The sequence below is a fragment of the Sapajus apella genome, unplaced genomic scaffold (assembly GCF_009761245.1).
Source record: "Sapajus apella isolate SASKATOON/1434 unplaced genomic scaffold, GSC_monkey_1.0 scaffold4, whole genome shotgun sequence".
In the NCBI taxonomy this organism is placed as follows: domain Eukaryota; kingdom Metazoa; phylum Chordata; class Mammalia; order Primates; family Cebidae; genus Sapajus; species Sapajus apella.
Window position 1 is genome coordinate 1,922,122 of NW_022436944.1, and position 24,829 is coordinate 1,946,950.

Below are 24,829 nucleotides of genomic sequence, written 5' to 3' on the forward strand. Positions count from 1 at the left end.
GGTCGTTTCCAGAATTTTCTGGATTAAGTAGAAGCAAATTCTTAAATAAGTCCATAAGGTAAAGTTTCTGCTACTCTCAGAATTTGAGCAATTCATTGAGTTTACTCCATCCCATTTTCAAAGAGTAAAATCCTTCTCCCACCCTCCAGAACATATCTTCAAGGTTAATGTTTAAGAATTAATTAAGCCTAACCACCTCTTAAGAGATAAGTAAGTAAACAGGCTAGTCATGATAACAAGGTTTCCAAGAGTAGACATAAAGGAATGTTAATGCATCTTTCATAATGGAAACAATAGCTTTATAATCTTAGACTTAAAGTAACTATGGTTACAAAGCCTTGTGCTGTTTTACCTTCACTTGGTTCCTTTCACTGGAGATCCACCTCTGTCATCAGGAGAGAGTCTCTTTGTGCTAATGGCTCTCAGTTTGTCATCATGAGAATATAAACATTAAATACCTTATGAACTGAGGGTGTAAATTTCTTTATCTGCTTAAGAAATGTCTTTTCAAGAAGGAAGACTCGGCCAACAAAGAAGAAAGTGTTCTCAGTTTAAGCTAACTTTTTAAATAAAAAGCATTGGCTTTCTGCTGTACCTGAAGTGTTTGGTTATCAATGATTGCCAGGCCAGCTCTTCAAGTCTTTGCAGCCATCTTCCTGATGTTGACTAACTACTTCAAAAAGAATCTTTGGGTGAAGAGGTCAAGAAGAAGGTATTATCAGAATAGAATGCTGGATTTAGGATGAATTGCTGATGACATCTTCTAAAAGAGTGTTAAAGACATTGAAAATTGTTGGCACCATAACGTTAGAAACAAAGGACTCAAAATTATTTATATAACCTATTTTTTAAATGATGTAAAATACATAAAGTACATGAAAATGTAAACAGTGGTTATTTCAGGGTTGGGATTGTGAAAGATCCAGCATAGTATTCATATATTACACAATTTAAAAAATTAAGTTTTAGATAATAATGTATTTTAAACCACAGCTCTAAGTCTGACAATTACAAAAAGGACTCACTTCAGAGGAGGCTAGTTAACAATATCAGGAACTATTAAAGCGTTGATGATTTTTTTTACCTGCAGGAAAAAAGAGTAATGAAACATAAAAGCTACCTTCAATATCAGAAGAACTGTTAACTAGAGGAATGTCAAGACCAGAGGTTCTATGGAGACAGTACCTGTCTTAAGAAAGACATTTCTAGCAACAAAGGAACAGACTGATACTCAAGAATTACGGAAGGCATTCAAGAGGAGGTGGGGTGGATATCAGACAGGGTTATAAAAACGATTGCTTCACTGAGTGAGAACTAAAACTGAAGTGTTTTTTTTTTTTTTTAAGGATCCTTCTCAACCTTGGATTCTATTATACATTGCCAACATATTTGCCCCACATTCGACAGGTCATAGGTGTTGGTTTTTCCTTTCTTCTCTATTTTTAACCCAACTTCTCTCTTTTGCCACCTTATTCCTGTATTGCCAGAAGGTGCTGACTTTCAGTGCAAAGAATCACTGGGGCAAATTACCCTTGGGAACAATGCTAAAGAGTGGCAAATTATTCATGATGAAGCCTCTGATTTAAGTGGAATCAGAAGTGACAGAAAATAGTGACTTTAATTTACCACAAAATGTTAATTATGTACAACAAGTGGTGGGGCAGGGCCCTTGACTTGGGGCTCCTGGGGGCTTGAGACAAATCACAGAGGATAAGACGGGTTCTGATTTCTACAGTTCATCTAATCACCCAGGCATAACCCATGCTATCTGTTCCTTCCTCCATCCCCATTACTCTCTATACTATCTCACTCAGAAATGGTCAAAAACATTCTCTAAACAACCTTCCTGAACACCCAAGACCCCTAGTCCAAGGTGTTCTTGGAGTGATCCCCAAACAGTGAGATACCCTTACCTCTCACGGACTGCGGCTAGGAAGCAAATATTCTTAAAACACCACACTTTTAGGAAACAACAGAAGAGTCCTAGAAATTTTTCCTCCAAATACCCATGACTGGTTATCTTCAAACAAAAAGAACTTCATAAGGATATTTAAAATTTTAGGCAACTTAGATATTTAGAAAACCTACTCTACTCAAACATGTACATACTAGAGAAATAATTCAGCTGTTTGGGTAAGTTTCTTTGACAATCCTAAAAATGTGGATTTCTTTTACTTTGCTTCTGAAATATAAATACACACCACAGATGGGAGAACTGTAACATCCAGTGCTTAGACCAGCTTTCTGCACTCAGCAATGAAGGGGAGATAAAGTAACATCTTTTCTTCTCTTCAACTCATCACAAGATTCATAGCTGAGACCTTTGTAATGAAAAACAAATTAACAAAAGAAAACATAACAAATTTATTTAACCATAGCTCTACATGACATAGAAGCCATCAGAAATGAAGAGCCAAAAACTGTGTATTTTATGAATAGTTGTACAAAAGAAGTATGATTGGAGAGTGAAAGTGTATGATCTTATGGTAAAAAACTGGAAGGAACATAGCAAGGTCTGTCTGTCCAGATCTTAGCCTCTCTGAGAAGTGTGACACTTCTTCTCTTTGGATTCAGGGCAGAACACCTATCACATTAGGGTCTTCAGGGGAGAAGGGAGGGAGGTCGGAGAGTAACTTCCTGCTTCTGTGATTTTTTTTAGGTTCCTTCAACTTAAAATAATCAGCACACTAAGGTATCATCTTTTGGGTTATTACATTCTGAGCCCCAATATTAAGAATGCAAAGTCTGTATGCCTTACAGTTATTGCTAATGGTATTACTATTAATAGGTGGAAAACTTGTATTCTACAGTTCAGATTCAACTTATATTTATCACCTATATATTCCAGATGATGGGTTTTTGTTTTCATTTAAACCGCTATAACTTCGAGCGACAAAATTTTTTTCCTCTCTGTCCAGATGAATAAATGAAATTCAAAAGATTAAGTGTTGTGCTTGGCTCACACAGCTGACCAGAGGTAGAGCTGGGATGGAAGCTAAGGTTTCCTGAGTCCAAGCCTGAGGCAAAGGATTTACAAAATGCCTCCACCGGATTCATATATAATTACCCAGACAATCTGTACTGCTTAATAATCATAATATGAAAATGTTCACATTAACCTGTAAGGTAGATAGAAAATGATTATTCCCTTCCTGAGACAGACGTGTTAAACTAGTAGCCAGGACCACTCAATTGGTATAGGACCTATATTGGATTCAAAGTCATGTGTCTGTAAAATTCTTCAGCCTGTTGTGAAGAAAAACAGTATGAAGTATAATGGCCCTCAAGGAGAACAACGGCTACTAACAGTGACATGCACCAAATACCTCTGTTGTCTGCAATGTCTTGGCCTTTACATAATGCACATTACAATTACTTTTTTCCCAATATAGAGGTTCTTTCTTTGCTACCCATCTAATTCCTATGGATGAGTTATATTTCAAATGATTCGATTGGTAGATTAAGGGAAAAAGTTGTCAAAATTGAAGTCTTAAAATGGAGCTGGAAGATGTGGCCAAAACGGGAGAAAGAAGAGGTGTCTGCCTTTATTCTACACTACTTCGCAATGGACTATGAAAGAGTGACACTCTTACTGCGGATATGTGCTAAAGAAAACAGAACAACAAAGTCAAGTTGTTCAGTGAGTCTCATGAATATGTGGAGACATGTTTACTTGTCTTGAATTGAAAATGGAATTCTAGTCCCCTTAGACCGTGAGCTATATTTTGGAAGAAGAGAACAACAAAAGCCTACTTGTATTATCTAATCGTTTTCTCTTTTGGGAGCACTCTAATTTAGCTAAAACCAGGATTTGAATTTGGCCTAGCTATAAATTAAAAGAATACTACATGGTTATGCAACTCTGCTCAAAAGTTTATTTGCCCTTACATTAAAAAATAACTCAAGTTACTCTCAATGGATTCATTAAAAACCTGATTTTTCCACTTTATAGCTATTTTGCCTGGCAGAAGAGCAGCACATTCTTCCACCAACAAAAAAGCCACATTCATATTTCAATAAAATTGCATTATTTGGCATCTACCATTCACATATGTTCATTTGGCTATTGCTAGTCCAAGTCAATTATAGCCACAAGGGGAGTGGGCATTTGAAATTTAAACAAGGAGCTTTAAATTGTGTAAGAGAGAATAGGCCTCCTGACAGGTACATCAGTCTGTAATTCATTTTTAATGCAGTTGACAATTTTATAAATCATTTGCTTTTCTCCCATTATGAACTAGCTCCTGTGCTATAGAAGCCTTAAAAGAAAGTTTCTGTACAATTTTGGGTAGGGAGTTGAGGGGTCCGTAAAACTCTGAAGGAACTTTCAAGGATGAATAACTTGGCCATGCACAAAATAAAGAGTATTGCAAGCAGAGAAAATGTATGGAGGTGTGGTGAGTTCAGGACTAGGTCACGTTCTCCCATGTGGCTGAGGGCACAGAGTGGAAGAGATATAGACACAAAGGTTGACTAGGTATGATAGAAAAGATAGATCTTTTGCTATAAAGAGCCATTATCAAATGTTTTCAAGTGAATAATGTAACAATCACTGTGAATACTGAGGAATGGAGTATTACATTCTACACAATGTGAAAAGAAAACCAGCAAAGAATGTCTATACCATAGATCTGACATTAACTGGACAGGTAACTGGGGACAAAATGTACTTCAAAATATTGCTGTGAAGCTAAGAATAAAAGTATGCAAGACTATGGTCAGGTTAACTAAAAGCGTTTTTTTTTTTTTTTTTCCATTCTGATTTTTAAGAATCTGATTGGGAGTTGGCAGAGAACACGGTACAGATGGAATTAATATGAATGTTATTTGGTTAAAGTAAAGGTCACTCAGAGATACTGTTGGTTTAACCACTGTTTATACACATGTCAAAAGAAAACAGCCAAAAGACGAAATGCACTCACAAGTCTTTTTATGCACCACAAATAAAGGTGGTTGAAAATGTGACTATCTGTGTGTGTCTTGATGAGCATCTGGAATATGAACTCATTCTGATTTGGATTTATCAAAATTTTATTACTTTCCCAAACTTACAGGTATAGACTTTAATCCTAGATGGTAGTATTTTATAATTGCATGCAAACTATAGTCAAGAAAGTGGCCTCTGGAAGGAGGAAAACCTGAGTTCTGCTCCACTTAGGAGCCATATGATCCAAGCAAGTTATTAGATTCAACTATTAAAAAGGAAAATCAGTTAATCATATCTACCAAATAGTTATTGTGAAGATTAAGTAAAATGTTGTAAACATACTTACTGTACTGTCTGGTATATACTACTAACTTGATACATGTCATTAGTCAATTATGTAATTATTATTATCACCCAAAGATAAATGTGCATAATCAGTTTGAGGAAAAATCTGTAAACCATCTTTATTCATACACTGGAGCCAATTAATTCACTGCATTTTACCTGATTAAATCATCAAAAAAAGGATAATAACAAGAACATACATAACACCTTATTGCGGGGGTGTCCGATCTTTTGGCTTAATTGGACCACACTGGAAGAAGAAGAATTGTCTTGGGCCACACATAAAATACACTAACACTGATGATAGCTAATGAGCTAAAAAAAAAAAATCTCATAATGTTTTAAGAAAGTTTATGAATTTGTGTTGGACTGGATTCAAATCTGTTCTGGACCATGGGTTGGTCAAGCTTGCTTTAGTGCTTAAGAAGTATTCTCTCACAAACAAAGAATTTGGTTTTTGTACCAACTGTGTGAGTTAGAAAATACAAAATACTCTTGTGGTTTACAAAGAAGAAGAGGAAAGAAATCAGTATAAAACATCCAAAAGAAAAATATCAATAAATTCATGCCAGAATAGACCAAGAAGACAAAGGAAAAAGAAGAAAAACTCTCAATAAGATTAATTTGTCATAACAGGTTCTTTCAAATAACTAGAGTGGGAAAAAACATGATGTCACCTAGTGAATTGATATTGTCAAATCAAATGATGAGGATCTAATAAATATTAGATTTATTTAGCCTTTGTAAATAGCTGGCTATTGATTTCTCAAGTGTAGATGATTCACCCTGATAATAATGTAGTAATGTTTCAGTTATAACTCCTTTTTTTAAAAATGGAGTCTTGCTCTGTCGCCAGACTAGAGTGCAGTGGTATGATGTCAGCTCACTGCAATCTCTGCCTCCCAGGTACAAGCAATTCTCCTGCCTCAGCCTCCTGAGTAGCTGGGATTACAGGCACACACCACCACACCCAGCTAATTTCTGTATTTTGAGTAGAGACGGGGTTTTGACATGTTGGCCAGGATGGTCTCGATCTCCTGACTTTGTGATCTGCCTGTCTTTGTCTCCCAAAGTGCTGGCATTACAGGCGTGAGTCACCACACCCAGCCTCAGTTATAACTCTAAACACATACCTTATCACAAAGAAAATGTATTATAAAACCATATATTTAAAATAAATGTCCTACATTTAACACACGTTTATTTTTAGAAAGTATATTATTGCATAAAGTCGTTTATTTAAAAAAATTATATGTATATAGATTAAAAAACAGATGCCATGTTTACCTTTCAATCAATAATCTATAATGTAGACTTTGAATTAATAGTCCTCAAACTATGCAACTTGGGAAAAGAGTTTTATTGCTTAGTTGAATATGACCAATCTTTCTTCAAGTTCACATTTGATTAGATTTTCTTATTTAACATTTTCACCAATAAGAGTTTCTTTAAAAAAAATTGATGCCGAATAATTATTGTGCCTGTTAAAGTGAATGTCCAAGTAATATAAAATATATTGATGAAATTTCTCAGAAAAGTGATTGCATCTAACTCGAGTTAAGAAAATCTTTGTGATCCTATATATGCATGTTTTAGATTTTTATATAATATGCATATAATATAGTTTACCTAAGAAATATTGATTTCAGCTCATATATTATTAAATATTTTAATAATTTATGTTCCATCTTGAGTACCATAATATTCAGATCTTCTACCTTCCAATCAAGTTTGAGAAACACCATTTTAGAAAGACACATATCCAGATCATTCATTTCTATTTAATCATCTTAAATTTCCTTGAATATGTCATATTCAAGGAATAATTTATGCAAGAAATAATTTATTCAAGTAATTATTTATTCAAGAAATAATTTATTCAAGGAATTATTTATTGAGTAAGTAAAATATAATCCAGTAAACTCGGTTGGTCAAATTTAAGGAGAATAAACTCATTGATACTTTCTGGTGTTCCTATCACAAGGATTCTTAAACTAATGAACAACAACAAAAAGTAAAATGAACGCTACTGTTCCTTATGGCTACAAATGAGATACTGACCAATAATGCTTCTCAGAGGTTAATTTGGCACTTAAATAATGAACTTAAAAAAAAAAGTCATGTTTATGTGTGTTAATTCTGAGAATTGTGTTTGTTATTCATTACAGAAACTGTTAAGCTGTGTCAGCTAAAGATATTCTTAAAATCTGTTGACAAAATAGTGGAATAGTGTTTAAAATATAAAGTTTGAATAACAGATGCCAAATAAGATATAAAAATGACTAATACTTACTTTCCTTAAATGAGGATGAAATCATTACCGGACCATGAACCTCTCATTAGCTTTAATTTCTTATATTTGTATTTAACAACTTCTATCATATACAGTTTGGATATCAAATAAATGATAACAACTCAAGTTTGAAAAGTCTGTAACATTAAAACTGGAATTCAAAGAGATTCCTGTAAAGTAAGACTCAATGACCCTCCTTGTCAAAAGAATGTCTCAGAAAGGGGAATCACGCTGCAATGAACATGCATCCGTTTGTCTTTATGGTAGAATGATTTGTACTCCTTTGGGTCTACACTCAGTAATGGCATTGCTTATTAAATGGTAGTTCTTAGCTCTTTGAGAAATTGCCATATTGCCTTCCACAACGGTTGAACTAAGTTACACTTATACCAACAGTGTATAAGTGTTCCCTTTTTTTCTGCAACCTTGCCATCATCTGTTACTTTTTGACTTTTTAATACTAGTCATTCTGATTCATGTGAGATGGTATCTCACTGTGGTTTTGACTTGCATTTCTCTAATAATCAGTGATATTGAGCTTTTTTTCATAAGTGGAAGCTAAATGATGAGAACTCACGGACACAGAGAGGGGACCAATTGGGGCCTACTTCAGGGTGGAGGATGGGAGGAAGAAGAGAAGCAGAAAAAATAACTACGGGGTACTTGGCTTAGTACCTGGGTGAGAGAACAATCTGTACAACAAACCACTGCGGCATGAGTTTACCCAAATAACAAACCTACACATGCACCCCTGAAGCAAAAATAAAAGTCAAAAACAAAAAAGAAACAATCAAAAGACGTAAGATGAGAGACATAAGAGAAAAGAGGTAACAGATGAAGAAATTTTGGTTCTGTGATTTTTTTACAGTAGGACCTAATTCTCTGAGTCTCAGTTTTCTTGCTTATGAACCAAAAGGACTGGAGAAGTTTTAGTCTAATCCTGCACTTCTGTGATCGCTAGCATATGGTTCTCTACTCCACAATTGTTGCCCCTTTGTTTTGCTTGGTTATCCAACACATAATATAGCTAGGATAAGTATTCCAAGGCATGAATAGAGTCTGCATTTTAGCCTGACAAATTGAGATTAGATTTATTTCCCCATTTCTTAATTTTTAAATTTAAATAGATGTCTATAAAAATCATGTTGAACTACAGGTATCTATTTGAGAAAGATTTTTCTCATTACTGACCATAGTGTATACATCTATTTGTAAAAATTTGAAATTTTAACAGAAGATGTCTTAAGTATATAATTCTAAAAGAAACTCTCGAAAACATAGATAGGTCTATGTGTAGATGTGTGTTTGTGGAGAGCTGTGGGATAATTAACGTTCAATATTTTAGTCAATAAATAACATAAAAATCAGTAGCCAAAAATACTTAGATAACTCTAGCATTATTAGAATCCTGACACTTCAGTCATGACATGCCAGCAACCATTTACTGATTCTCAAAATGGATTTAATCGAGTGTATGCTCAACATTCTCTCTTTGGAATTTTACTGCATTTAAGCAAACCCCACAGGTTATTCAAAATAGAGTATGTACAACTTCTATAAAATGCCCAGATGTTAGCAAAATTTTGGTCTTTCATTTTAAAACACCTATTTCTGTGAAACTTTTATAAACTTCAATTTTAAAAGAACACAATGGATTTTACAACTTCCTAATTGTCCTTAACATTCTAAAAATTAATTTCTCATATTAATTGGACAGGCAAGAAAGGCCAATTTCTCTAAAAGCTTCATCAACATTTTGATTTGTATTTCCAAAGACCCTTTTGAGAAATGTGTACTGTCTTACAGAGGATTCATGGGAAACTATAAAGTAACACAGGCCTTGCTTAGAATTGTCTCAGGCAATGACTAGAAAAACCATGAAATTGTGTGATCAGGGCATCCAGACCAGGGATGCTTCTGAGTGCTCACTTAAGTAGACACTTGTCTCTGTTTTTGACAAAAACTATTCCTTGAGACACTAGTTTTTCCAAAACATTCCTCACAAAAAGGAAATCTTAGTTAAACAATTTGATACTCATTATGTACTCTTATCTTCCTCCTAGAAATTCACAAATTACCACATATTGGATTCCCAAAAAACACTGCAATAAAGTATACTATTTAGTTCTATTTAATCCAGAGTTTCCCAGTTATGGTGTTACTGAGTATGAAATTTAACCAATTCTACCCCCTTCCCCTGGTTCAACTTTACTAAATACTATTAATTTGTAATTTTGTAACTCCATCAAATACTCATCAGGAAACACGGCCCAAGGCTTCAAGGCCTTGGTACCATGGCCGCCTTAGGCCAGAGTGGAGCTCAGGGAGCAGATATTTAGGAAAAAGGCAAAAATCTTGGAAATGCATGAAGGTTGTTCAAAATGGAATTATAAGTTTAATTATTATTTCATAGAGCACAATGAATGTACTGTTGTTTGATGTTTTAACATGCTCAGAAACGTAATAAAGTTGTGAGCTACAACCATGATATGCTTAGTAAAAATGACTACTCTTCTGGTCCCCAGTAAATGTGTAACTCTACTTAAATGTGCAATATGTCTTCATTGCAAAAACGTCTAGTAAATAAAAATAAATATAAAGTATATTTTCAAATAGTTAAATTTTTAAAGACTGTGAAAAATTTCAGTTCAGGCAGTACACAATTTACGTTATTCAAGCGACCAGCAACTTGCACCTGAGGCCCCTGCATGTTACTCAAATGTCTTCAAGAAGTTCTTCCCATATTAAAAGAAATAACCCTTGGTGAACACAGCACAACAGTGTGAATGTGCTCAATGTCACTGAACTGTACACTTAAAAATGGTTAAGATGGTATTTTTTATGTTATGTTCATTTTACCTCAATTTTTAAAAATCTAATCTTGTTTTGAAACCCCACTAAAATGACAAGAATTTGTTAATGTTTGTCAGAATTACTTGCCCAGTAATAAAACTAGATTTCAAAAAGTGTCTAAATACCCTCCCCTATCATTAGGAAACATTCATCGCTATTAAAAGAGAAAGCATAATGGATGCTGAAAAGGATGAAGCAATTGTCAGACCATTAGGAACATTCTCTTCCTTTTCTCTACTTCCACTATGTAAATGCCTCCAACAGTAGGCCTTCTACAACAGCTTTGAAAGTGAACTTACCTTTTACATTGCAAAGAATAATACAGCTTTCTATAAATGCGAAATGGTATTTCACGAGTTTTTTAAAAAAAATTTAATTTCTACCACACCACTAAGAGTAAAACCTGCTATGCGAATTTAAGGTTAGCTAAAATATATTTGATTTATCGAAGTGTGCATTAACATAGGAGAATTAACAAATTTGTGAGAAAGACACTTAGGAAAGGATTCATGAACTATAAAAGGATTGATGAGCTATAAAACTGACTACACAGCTAGAAATATTTAAAAACATTGCTCTTGTTGGCTAACACAGTCTCTTGACTGCAAGTTTACGAAGGCAGAGAACACATCCATCTTGTTCACTGCTACTTTTTTCATGCCTAAAACAGTACCTAGTACAACAGGCACTACAAATTTTAAAATTATTTAGTGAATTCAAGGTAGAGTTAAAAAGCAGAAAATTTCTCTATAGGCAATGGTTAAAAATTGACACGAATGAAGGCATTTTTCAATTAATAAACTATCTGAAATATGATCAATTGACCATTTAGATTTCTAATCTGTCATGGGTCCCACTATTCATCAAACACATGTTGAATGCCGTCCCCCAAATTTATCCAAATCTCACATATGGAATTTTATTCACAAGCCAATACTCTACGTTTCAAGAGACCAATGTTGTCAACACTTAAGCACTAAATATCCAGTTCTGAATCATTTTGTCTGTGAACTATTGCTGAATTTTTCTCATGAAGCCTGAGCAATAAAATTATATATAATACATTTTCTTATATCCTTTTAAAGTGGAGGCATTCATATGAAAACATTTTATATATTTTAAAGACTTCTATTGGAAGAAAAATATCTAGTTTGTTAATATATGTTACTTGAATTAATTAATATTCTTCAAAATTAGAGCTGTTTGCACACAAACATTAAAATGAAGAATGATTAAATGGTGTTTCATATAATCTTGATATAAGATTTAGAGATAAAAGAGTCTAAATATTTGGAAGAACATAAAGAGGCATCTATGACTTTTAAATGCATATCTTACACTTTATCTAAGTTTTTTAATTTATAAAAAGGAAAACATAAGCAGAAAAAAATAGAACACAGTTTTCACATAATTAGCTAAATGAGGCAAAGCTTTGGAATGACTCTTAAATCTATTTTAAAGCCTCAGCTACTTTGACTTTTTTTTCTATTACAGACCCAAGAAAAGTTATTTCAACTGAATTGCATATATAACTCCTAGAGTGTAGACAGTTGCTATTATTTGTTCACTTCATCAAATGCTCTTTTAAATTCTTGCTACATCTGTATTACCAGGTCCTAGAGAAACCAAGGTGAAAGAGGCCCGGGAGAGGCCAAACCCTCTTTGCTATTTCTAACAAAGGAAATGCCATTCTTGCCACTAACTCTTGGAATGATTTCCAAGTTCTCTAAAAATAATTTAACCTGTGTCAAGTAGCTGTCTCATCTGGAAAACTCAATAAACGAATGTAGAAGTTAGAAAGAGTAGGGGAAAGTTAGGTGTTACACTGAAATGGTATATCCCAGGCATGTTGAATCGAGACTCCAAATTAGCCAGCACACTTCCATACATCTGCTCATTTTTCTTTAAACTTGAGCTATATTATTGCAGAAAAGCATAATAATCTCCACTCTGATCTTGTATTTCAAATGAAAGAGGCTGAAACATCATAGCACATGCACCTTTCTAGGTCGGTTAAATATTATGAGTGGATACATTTCCTTTGGGGATCAGCATTTTTAAAGGACAGATTAAACAGGGAGGAAAAAGTAGAGGAGTAATATATAAAATATTAGTATCCAATGACAAGGATCCCAATTTTACTTTAAACTTTAGCTTAAAGAGGACATGCATATTAGATTATACCTCACTTTATGTAATGGTTGGATTCTTTAACTTTGTGCAAATTATTTCTTGGTAGTCAAATCATACTTCACTGTATCTGAATAGTGGTTTACATGTAAAAGCCTCAGGTAAAAAATGCTTATGTAGTGCCTTTATTTATTTGTTAAAAAAATGTGAGGTGTTTGTACACTCGTTTCTTACTTTGAAGCATTTTTAATGTGGCACTTATAAAAACATAAAATTTTAAATCCTATTATATGAATTTTCAAGGAATTTGTATTTCACAATTTTCCATCTGTATAATTATTTAAGATTAACATTTATTATATGTTGGTTCATGCATGAAATACTGCATATAATAATTTTCAGGCTATCTGCTAGTGTCCCGAAGCAGAAGAACGGAGGTATTTTTGGGAGAGATCACTCTACACTGCTTATTAAGATTTTTCAAGATAATCAAAAGTACAATAGAAACATTCTAGATTGTAAACATTTTCCTATTTTTATTTTTTAATATGAAAGACAACTTATAAAAACTTTTAGGGCCATTGTGGTGGCTCACACCTGTAATCCCAGCACTTTGGGAGGCTGAGGTGGGTGGATCACGATGTCAGGAGCTCAAGGCCACCCTGGCCAAGATGGTGAAACCCTGTCTCCACTAAAAATGAAAAAATTAGCTGGGTATGGTGGTGGGCACCTGTAATCCCAGCTACTTGGAAGGCTGAGGCAGGGAACTGCTTGAACCCGGGAGGCAAAGGTTGCAGTGAGCCGAGATCACGCCACTGCATTCTGTCTCAAAAAAAAAAAAATGATTATAAAGAAAAGAGGCTACAGTAATTTGCACTTGTTCATGCTGACTGGTATAAGAGTGAAGATTCAGTTTGTCTAAAGGATCCTGAGATGGCACAAATACAGGTTCAGGCTCTGACTTCGCTTTCCCGTGCCCACAATTTGTTTTAGTGTTGGGTAGAAAGGGGCTGAAAGGAGACAATATATTAACATCTGCCATTTGCCAAGAACCTTGTTTAACTTTTTACATATGGTTTCTCACTTGTAAAAAGTTAGGTAATATAGAATAAAAAAGAATAGCCAAAATAAATCCCTTATTTTTCTTCCTACCAAATCTAGGTTTTTCTTATCTGCCTTAATAGAAATGCAGTCCCTAGTGAGGAAGAAAAGCCTAATTTCTTTATCTTTTTTCTGTTTGTAGTCACAATTTTTTAGAGTCATGAAATAAAGAAAATCCAGAGGGGGCTGGCAGCCCAAGAGAAAATGTTGCTTTTATTTACCTATTCTCTCTGAAGGTTAGATGGTGATAGTTGAGAAAAACTCGAAAAATAGCAGGTAAAGAAAATGGGCAAATGCCCAAAATAAAGCATAGCTTTACTTCAGCTGATTTGAAATAACAGATTATTAATGACTGATTTAAAATGGTAAAAATGCACTGAAATGTAAATATTTAATTCCAAATACTGGGGAAAAGAAAGTAATTTATTTAATCTCTTTAAGACTAAACTAAATTCAATCTCTTGGAGAAGCCAGGCATGGTGGCTCATGTGCCTAATCTCAGTGCCCTGGAAGCTTGAGGCAGAAGGAGCACTTGAGGCCTGCAGTTCAAGGTCAGCCTGGGTGACACAGCGAGACCTTCATTTCTACAAAAGTTTTAAAACGAGATGGGCATGGTGTGGATGTCTGTTCCAGCCACTCGGGGGTAGGGTGTGAGGGAGGAGGGTGAGGTGGGAGGATTTCTTGCACCCAAGAGTCTGGGGTTGCAGTGAGTTACGGTCATGCCACTGCACCCAAATCTGGGCAACGGAGGGAGACTCTTATCTCTAAAATAATAAAAAGCACAAAATTATTTTGGAAAGTGATCTCATTAAGTCCCTTGTGTCATTTAATAACATTAAATTTGTCATGGCTGCTCATTATAGGTAGCTATATCTCTGCTCTGTTAAAAGTGCTGAGATTTAGAAAGATAATCATCAAGGAAAGATGAGAAACTGTACTGAATTGAAAACCCCAATATTTTTATAAATCCTTCAGTCAATTCTATCCTAAATCTGTTTTAATTTAAAAGCCACTTATTCATCTTGCATAAATCAAACAGTCAGTCATATAATTATAATATTCTCTATTTTTATCCCAATAAAGCATGGGTAACATGGAAAAACAACATTTGCAATCAAGGAAGTTTTGTTTGCTGATGTGAAGTAACCAGTGGTCTGAAAATTCAAGTGCTTATAAACTACTTGAGAGCAAACATGAAGTAGTATTTATTGCTGTGTCTTTCTTGGGCTGATCACAGTGATCATCTTAGGCTCATAAATGGCTCTATAGTTGTCCTAAATGATGAAAAATGTGAATCAAGATTACCAATGTGAATTAAAAGCCTGATTGCTAGTAGGTCCTGATTTAAAGGAAATTTGTGTCCCCCAGAGTAGGCCAAGTCCTGGCCTCGGTCACTGCTACCCACTTTTTTCCTGTCTGCTGGCCAGTGACGGAGAAAACAAACTAAACATTTTGATGTTTCACTATAAAAGTGCACGTCATTATGTGGCTAAAGTCTTTATAGTCTCCCACACCAAAGTCATGTTTGAAACACAATACATTAGCAATCCGGAGCAGAATTTGTTATGAGGAAGGATGCTGAGAATAAATAGATGAAATTCTAGACATTTCCAAAGAGGATCCAGCTATTTAATGGCCACTGAAGTCTTCAGTGAATAGGTGTGAATATTTCAGTGTAGTCCAACCTGAACTGAAAAGCAGTTCTTATGTCCAAATTTAAATACCTCCTGTGCATATAAAAAAGGTTCACTTATTAGTCCAAACGTTACTATGATTGGGATCCTGAAAAAATATTCTCTTATTGTTGGGTATATTCTCCAGCGAAAAAATATTGGGAAGGCTAGGCTAGAGAATGGGACTTGTGCTTGGAGACAACAGAGTGGACACATCCTGCTATTTACCCCACACCAGGTCAGGAGGAGCTGAAGATGGATGAGTAAGTACATTTCTCTGTCAAAGTTAAGATGACAAACTGTGGACGAAATCCTGCAAAATTCTACTCACCAACTGAAAAGTTGTTAGCGTTTGGTTATCGAGGATCATCTGAACCACTTTCCTCACAGGTTGGGCCCATTGTCTTAAAAAGGCAAGAGCAGCTCCCATTGAGAGGGCTGTAGTGAGCTCTGTGACCACACTGACGGTTGTGAGCGCAGTTAGGTCCATACAGGCCCGGCCTGCATTCTATGAGGGAGAAAATAAAAATAAAAGCAATTCATGTATGCTTTTCAAACACACCGCGTTCTTACTATTACTTCTTGGCATTCAATAGGATAATTATAGGCTTTTTTCTTTTTTTACCATGGTGTATCTTCTCATGCTAAAACGTTATGTGATAAAAGAAAGAATGTCAATGGAAAACAGGAGGAGGGTGGGAATGTCAAGGAAGTTAGTGACAAAACTGAAAAGAGAAGCCAGGACAGCAACCTACATTTTTAAGGCACCTTCTCAGAATTAGAGTATTCAGTAGAACTTTAGTGATAGCATTGTGAAGGACATAGGGAATGTGGACTAGCTCTCTTGAGGTCAGAAGAAGGCAATACTCACGCTGAAGGCACGATACGTGAGACTTATCTTTAGGTTGAAAACACAAATATTTGTTCTTATGTTATTGAAAATGAAATGGTTTTAATTTCAACTGTTTATTTCTTAAACTATGTCAGAAAGTCCACAGATGCCCTGATCTATGTCCCAAAGGACTCTATCTTTCAATTGAATTGCATTGTGCTTGCAACCAGAAGAGAAACGACAGAACGTTATAAAAAGTATTAGCTTTATTAAAAATAGCAAATGTTGACTGAAAAGACCCAGCCTGGGTGTTCGCTGTTAGCCTAATTTCTAGCAAAGAATTAACAAATTCTATTTCTGAAGAATTGTGAGGATAAGCAGAAAGCCCAGCCTAGCTCATGACACAGAAAATAGATTCATATTTCCTACTCGGTCAGGCAGGACTGGGAAGAAACTCACTATCAATGTTTAAGGATCAGAAAAACTTAACTGTGTAATCCTAACAGTCACCTACTCTTGAGGAGTTTACAAAGTGGGTCTCTAATACTTTATCTCTGTTGGTTCTAACTAACACCTGTGAGGTGGGCAAGGCAGTGAGTTAAGCTCCCACATTTCACAGAGGAATAAAGTAAGGTCTAGTATGGCTTAAAAGATATTCTCAATTACTGTGCTATATCTCAGATGAATGGCAGAGCTGGGTTTCAAATTCTTACCTAGTGTTCTTTCTTCACTCTATACTGCTGTATGGGAGGATGCAAGGTATTAAGCATATGTAGAAGAAAGCCCTAATAAAAAAGAGTGGGAAAGTGAGAATTTGGGAAATGTCAGTAAATATGAAGATAAAAGTCCTGGGTAAAATTCTGAAACTTTGGGTAAATTTTTAAAAAATCGTATTTATTGACTCACTATCCTTTATGCTGGGTTAGAGTTGAGCAGTTGGATGTTTATTTTTTTATATTCTTTTGCATGTAGGTTAAGATGTGGCCTAGCTCCCTTGCCTTAATTAATTAGATTATAAATATAAGGTAAATAGAAACATAAACCAATTTTGCAAGTAATTATTTTTACAAGGGTTCAACATTAACAAACAGTAATTTAATCCCTTCCTAAATGAAGGAGCAACAAGTTCCTTTCAGAAGAAGCTCTGGAGGCAATGCAAATGCTGCTTTGAAATGAATCTTTAAATCATGAAATTTTGTGAAAAAATTTTAATAATCCTATGTCATTTCAAATGTCATTTCTCAGTCACCTCTGCCCAATGTGTGGGAGGATTACTTAGTTTGGTGGCAAGATTGAATTTTCTTATTAGAAAAAAAGTTGTGAGTCAGGATCTCTCCTGAGCATGCCAGAATCTGACTTTAATTTATAAAAATACCACATTTTCATGTTAATAATGATGTATATTTAAGACATCTGTTTGAACGTCTGCAAATGTTAATTTACCAATGGGGGGAGCATAATTTAATAAAAAGTTGTTATATTCTTTTATGAATTAATATTATGGCTGTTTAATAGCTCCTTTACCAGAGTTCAAGTTAAAATGAGGTCTTTTATCGTTTTTTTTTTTTTTTACGTTACCTGCATAGACACAGCTGTTCACACTTAATGTCACAGATGAACTGTGCCTAATTGAAAATAAAAATGAAAATAAAAGACCTAGTAGGACATCTGTGTAGGCCATGACTTTATTTAGAAATAATCTTTCTTTTAGAAATGAAGCTTCAACCCTACTCTTTTGCAGATAAGAAAAGTAAATTCTGAGATTAAACCCTCTATTTTGGGTAATACCAGTGGCAGGGTCAGTCCTTCAGGTCTCTTGTGAATTATGTAAAACTTTTCATCTGCTAAGCATCCATTAAGTCCAGTAGCAAGTGATTAGTTCATAATTACTCAACTTACTCTCTCTTCTTAAGACAGTCCCTGAAGAATTAGAACTTTATATTCTAGGTCATTCTTTCTCTGAGTGAAAAGAAAAATGAAATATACATTTTAGTTCCCAAAGAGTAGCTGGAAGCTTGGGTATCAAGAATACCATCTGGACCACACCTTAATTGCCTTACTTCTAGTGATTTCTATGAATCACCTTTGTGATGGGACATTTAACTGTGTCCCTTTAAATACTTACCATGTTACCATGTGCCCTCCATCAGCTATAGTGCTATCTGAGCTGCCTGTGTTGTGACAGCTACAAACTCTTCTTCATGATACTAAGGGCAAAGTATGAAGCAATGCTGGGCAATGCTCTTTAATGGAGTATCCCTTCTAGTAGGAAAATGTCTACAGATCTCTGTATAACCATGGGTCAGAGGGAAGTCCTGAGGTGCTTTGGCTCCTACCAGCATCACATCTGGCTCCAGTTCTCCCACAGGGGCAGAGGCATTTTCCAGTCATTGAGTGGCAGAAGTGTCCTCCTTCAGTCACAAAGTTGATGTCAACCATCTCCAAACATGTCAGGCAAACACTGGCCAAAAAAGGAGAAATGCTGAAAAATTAACACCTTGCACTTTCATTAATGCATCTTAATTAAAACTAAATATAAAAATTTCCTTAAGATTGAGTTTCAAATAGTAAAGTGGGATGATACTGGGATTTGCTGGTCAAAAGAAGAGAGAAAAGTTTTGGAATGTCAGAACGAAGGTCCATTCTGTAACTGATTTGACAAGACTTGTCTTAAAGTTGATTTACTTTAACACTAGTATTTATCTCTTAGAATGCAAATAAAATTTTCAAAGGTAGGAGCTTTAGGAAGGAAACAAATGTCTTACTTTTAATATTTTCCATTAAAGTGTTTTTATTATTCATCTCTCTAGATGACAATAAGCTCCATGTTTTCCACTATGTTTCCAGAATTTAACACAGGGCCTGCTACTTGTCATGTGATACTATACAGAGTCCGTCTGGAATTTGATATCTTACTGCTACCACGGATACATAATGGGTAACATTTTATTGAATCACTAAATAATATCATCATAGTATATTTATAATAATTATAGTTGTTGTAACTATATGCACAAGAATGCACGTAATAGAGGCCAAAGCAGGACTTGGTGTTGTTTACTGAGTAGCTTTTTGGGGTTTTATAATATTTTATTTCAAACTGAGTAGCCCAAATTCTCACCTTCGTACGTTTATCTCCGCTCACGGCTATGATTACTTTCTAGTGGTAAATGCCTAATTCACATCTTTTAAGTATTTTCATAAATTTCTTGTATCTCTTTCAGTGTCACTGACTCAATACACAGGCCACATTCTTTAACAGCATTTAATAAAATATTTATTCAGAGGTAGAATCTTTGTCCTTCAAAGAGTAATATTTTTGGTGGCGTTTTGAAGTATCTCACAATTTTACATAAAGGAAAATAAAACTTTTGACCAATCAGCTACAAAATCAGGACTCATTATATTGGCTGTTGAGTGAATTTCTACCACTTTAATGTGCAAGTTGAATGTTTAAGTAATTCTTGCATATTTTCAATTTCACTTACATGGTTGTCACCAGATGAGAAGATCTCACAGTCACACAGAATTCTCACATTCATGTGCTTAAAAATGCTCTGGCAATACCCCTTTTGTATTGGCTGCCATGGACACCTGCTGGGCAAGTGCACTGTCCACTTGCTGTATCACAACTGACTTCACTTTGCAGTCACAGAGGTAGCACAATTCAAGCCATAAAGTCCAGGAGGGCACACTAGGAAATGGAAATGTCAAAATGCTACTTTAACTTTAGAAGTGATTAAAAGGAAAATTAAAATATGTTCAATTCATTTGTTTCCCAAGACCAAATAAAGAAACGAGAGAATTGGAAAGAAAGAAGAAATTATATGGAGAAGCATATTGACAATAATTTGGTCATACAAACAAATAGTTGCCAGTCTCTATAACCAGTCTAGAAAAATGAATAAGGAAACGTGAAATATCTTTAAGCAGATAATGCTTATATGCTATGATGTGCACATAACAATTTGGCCCAAGCCTTTCCTAAAATCCTTCAATACCTTAAAGACATAAAGAGGCAATGTGTTCAAATCCAGTCTAAATTTAATGAGAATGATTTTTAAATTATTAATTTTATTTAAACAAAATCATATAACTTTATTAAAGAGATATTTTGATTGGTTCTGTTTGCATTAAACAATAAGATAAATAAAATTAAAATAGTTTTTAAATGTTTAGATATGGTGAGGTATTGTGAATATATTTTTAAAAGGATACAACTAATACTTATGAACAAATCATATGACCATGATCTGCTTCTAAATAATACCATAGTGGTACAGAGTGAGGGAGTGGGTGAAAGTATAGATGATACAAGATTAATCATAAATTGATTATTGTTCAAGGTGAATGACAGATATATGGAAATTCACTGTACCATTATATCATTCTCTTAACTCTTGTATGTGTTTGAAATGTTACGTGATAAAAAGCTTAAATGATAGAATCAACAGTAAAATATCTCATATACTAAATGCCAGAAAATTACTCAATTTACAATTAAAAAGAGAATGGACATGATAGTTCTGTTTTTAAAATGCTGATTTTATAATCTCAAATCACAAAATTGATAAGAACCATCTCCCATGAATTAGGGAGGATATCCATCTTTTAAAAATCCTGTGAAAAATGGTCTTGAATCTCAGATTTGGAAGGACTGTCAGGTATTATTCAGCTGAATACTCTTATGTTCAGATGGGAAAACCAAGTCACAAAGGGGATGTGAACTGCCCAAAGGTAGATCACGTGGTATTAGCAGAGCTAGGGTTAGCATTCATCTTTATCCATGTCCATTGCAATACCAAGTTTTTGAATTTACTTCATGACAGCTAAATTAGTAGTGATGGATGGCAGATAATCATATTCATTGTCACACAAGTCTAAAGAGCCACACCACCCATAGTTGAAACCATCTAGGTAAACGTTCACTGAATTTTTTTCTACTCAGAGTGCCTCAAGTTTAGGCCACCAGCACAATGTTCACATCTATAGTCTGTCAGAAACTTTGCCCTATAATCTGCCAAAGTACAATGTCTCCTACAAGAGTAGGCTTTAAATAAAATACATGCTTTCCAGCGTTGTATAAAATAAATAATTGTGGTTCAGGAAAATAAACATTACAACAACTATCAATAGTCATTTTATCAATTTAAACACGTATCTACATTTTATAATATACTTATTAGTCAAGAAGTGCAAAAATGTCATTTATAAATAAAAACACATATATAGTGGTATAGCAGTCCCCCACATCCATGGGGGATACATTCCAAGACTCCCAGTTGACATCTGAAACCTCAGACAGTATTGAACCCTATATACACTGTGTTTTCCACTATACATATATAACAATAATAAAGTTTAATTCATAAATTAGGCACAATAAGACATTCTGAATAACTAATAATAAAATAGAAAATTACATCAATATACTTAGAGTTTTGCCAATGTGGTCTCTCTCAAAAAATCTTATTGTACTATACCACAGGGAAATCACAGGCAAACAAGCACTACTGTACTGATTAAATTTTTCCTGATAAAACAAATTTTGGAGACTTTTGGGAGGTCCTCTTCCCTCCTTGCAGCTGGGCCTATTATTAATGTGAGCTGGCTTCTCCCAGAGCCCTGTATTCTCCACCTTGCCAGCCTCAAAGCCTCAGGGGTGGTGGAGATTCTTCAGCTTCATGCCTAGAAACTCAAGACTTAGTAGATGGTGTCCACAAAGGCTTTGGACTTAAAAAGTGGCTGGTATGGGACTTAAATTTAGGTCTCAGAGGAACTCCTTCATATTAAGACTATTTCAATTACTTAAGGGGTTTAGGCGTATTTTATCCACCAATGGCAGTATTCTCTAAAGTAGAGCTTTTTTTTTTTTTTTTTTTCTTTCTATTTTGAGAGGAGTCTCACTCTGTCACCAGGCTGGAGTGCAGTGGTGCAATCTTGGCTCACTGCAACCTCTGCCTCCCAGGTTAAAGCAATTCTCCTGCCTCAGCCTCCCGAGTAGCTGGGATTATAGGCACGTGCCACCATATTCAGCTAATTTTTCTATTTTTATTAGAGACAGTATTTCACCGTGTTGGCCAGGATGGCCTTGATCTCCTGACCTCATGATCCTCCTGCCTTGGCCACCCAAAGTGCTGGTATTACAGGCATGAGCCACCACTCGCAGGCTAAAGTAGATCTTTATTGAAGGAAAAAAGGCAATGAATCAACTTGCCTTTTTCACAATAATTTTCTGTCCACCCAAGCCACAGATATACCTTCCATCTGCAGAACTGCAAAGGCCACCATTTTTATAAGTACATTTTAGCTGACAATTGGGGCCATATCTTATCTGGGGACAACTTGTAATTTTTATTTTAAATAAAATAACAAAAATGATATTTTTCTTTGTTTTCTTTTATTTTTTCTTGAGATGGAGTCTCGCTCTGTTGCCCAGGCTGGAGTGCAGTGCTGTGATCTTGGCTCATTGCAACCTCTGCCTCCCAGGTTTAAGCAATTCTCCTGTGTCAGCTTCCTGAGTAGCTTGGATTACAGGTGAATGCTATTATACCTGGATAATTTCTGTATTCTTAATAAAGATGGGGTTTTACCATGTTGGCCAGGCTGGTCTTGAACTCCTGACTTCAGGTGATCCAACTACCTTGGCTCCCAAAGTTCTGGGATTACAGGCATGAGCCATCGCACCGGGAAGGAAAAACATTTTTCTCTACATCAGATGCAGTAACCATACGTAAATAGCAAAAGCATAAGAAATGTTAAAATTAAGACAAAGAACTACTCACATGTTATCTGTAAAGTAGCAAATACATGACTTTCATTCATTCATTCATTTTTTATTCACTCCATAAATATTGATTCATACTATGTGCTTGATATACTGGGACCTGCAGAGACCATTGTGAAGAAGGAGCAGTCAATCCCAGATGACTAGGAATGAGAAGATTTTATATATTTAGTCTCATGACTGATAAAGAAGAAAAATGAGCACTTTGCTTTCAAGTTACTGAAATGGTAAAAGCATTTTAACTTACAGAGGTGGGTGACACAAACTAAAATGCACTATCAAGAGGAATTAAGACACAAGTGAATGAAACTGACCAGACCAGGAAAACTGAGTCTCTCCTTCTTAAGTGTCAATGAGAAGATAATTGAATGATGGGAAGTGCAACCGACGGGAGTGCAAAGCCCCTCCAAGGCGAGAATCAGACTTGCATTTTGTTGCTTTTGCCATAAAGAATGCAAAGCCAATATTGCTAGCTAATATGACTTTTTAAGGAAAACTGAGAAATCCATATTTTATGTGAAATTAACAAATCCTTGAAAGTTGACGACTAATTAAAATTGTTTTATAGCTCTGCTAAAAGCCAAAACTATGACAGCCAATTCAAACATATTTGTGGCTACATTTGGCCAACAGCCTGCCATTTATGACCTGTAGTTTATAGTATTTTTACCTAATAATACTTTCCACATGGATTATCTCATTTAATACTAAAAAAAAAAAAATACCCCTATGATGTGGGTAGCATTATTCTTATTTCACTCTTGAGAAAACTGAAGCTCAGAGTCTAAAGTCTTGCTCAAACTTAAACAGCCCGTAAGAATAAGAACTAAGATTTAAATCTAGAATATCTGACTTCCAACCAAATTATTTCTATTCCAACTAGCATTAACTGACCTTAGAGTAATTTTTAAAATTCCAGCTAGCTGGGGAAACATTAGAGAAATTTTTATAGTCCAGCAAGCAGAAAAAAAAGTTAGACTTTTTTTTTTTTAACTTGCCCAAAGGCATTGGTTGATGCACAGCAGAGCAGGTACAAGAATTCAATCTGCATGACACGTTCTTTATTGCTTTTATCTGAGTGACTAGCTGCACTGACATCTAGTACCAAATGAAAATAAAAGTTTGATTTTGTTACTTAAATAGCAGTTACAGTTGTACAATTAATGGTTGAGTCATTATTACATGTGTAATAGACTACCTTGAATTAAATCCATTTTACTTTTTGCCTATAGGGCAAATTAAGCAGAATCAATATCAGGTCTTATTAAAATAATTTAATGTAATTGGTGGTATATTAAATTCACTATTTTCTTTGATTTCAATTTGTTCCATTTTTCTTTCTCTTTTTCCAGATTTCTTTTGTAGTAAACATTTTTTAATATAATATTTATTAATCTAGAGTGCTTTCCAGCATATCCATTTATATAGATTTTTAGGTATTCCTTTAGGTATTACCTTATACACACATGACTTATCATAGTCCACTGAGTCAATATTCTACCAGCTTAAATGATGTGTAGAAACCTAACCTTTCTATCCCTTTACTCTTCTCATTTATAATAAATCATCAAATATTTTTTTCTATATACATTGATAAACTACATCAGTGTCATAGTTTTTGCTTCATCTGCCAAGTATAAGCTAGAAAACTTAAGAGGAAAAGAAAAATAGTTTGTGTTGCTATATGTTTACTCTATCTTTTATGAATTCTGACTTTCCTGATGTTTGAAGATTCTTTCTTGGTCATTTTCTTTTGGTTTCCAGGTTCTTTTAGGTTACTGCTAGCAAAAAACTCTGTTTTCCTTCATCTGAGATTTTTAAAAAATCTTTCCATTCTTGAAAACACACACACACATATATATATATATATATATATATATATATATAT

At 34.7% G+C, this 24,829-nt stretch overlaps 1 long non-coding RNA gene across 1 annotated transcript; it reads left to right on the forward strand.

Annotated features, from left to right (window-relative positions):
• Positions 1–7,122: 7,122 nt before the first annotated feature.
• On the forward strand, positions 7,123–7,379 carry LOC116538651. Its single transcript, XR_004263728.1, has 2 exons — positions 7,123–7,286; positions 7,326–7,379. It is a non-coding gene; the product is annotated as an uncharacterized LOC116538651 (long non-coding RNA).
• Positions 7,380–24,829: the final 17,450 nt, after the last annotated feature.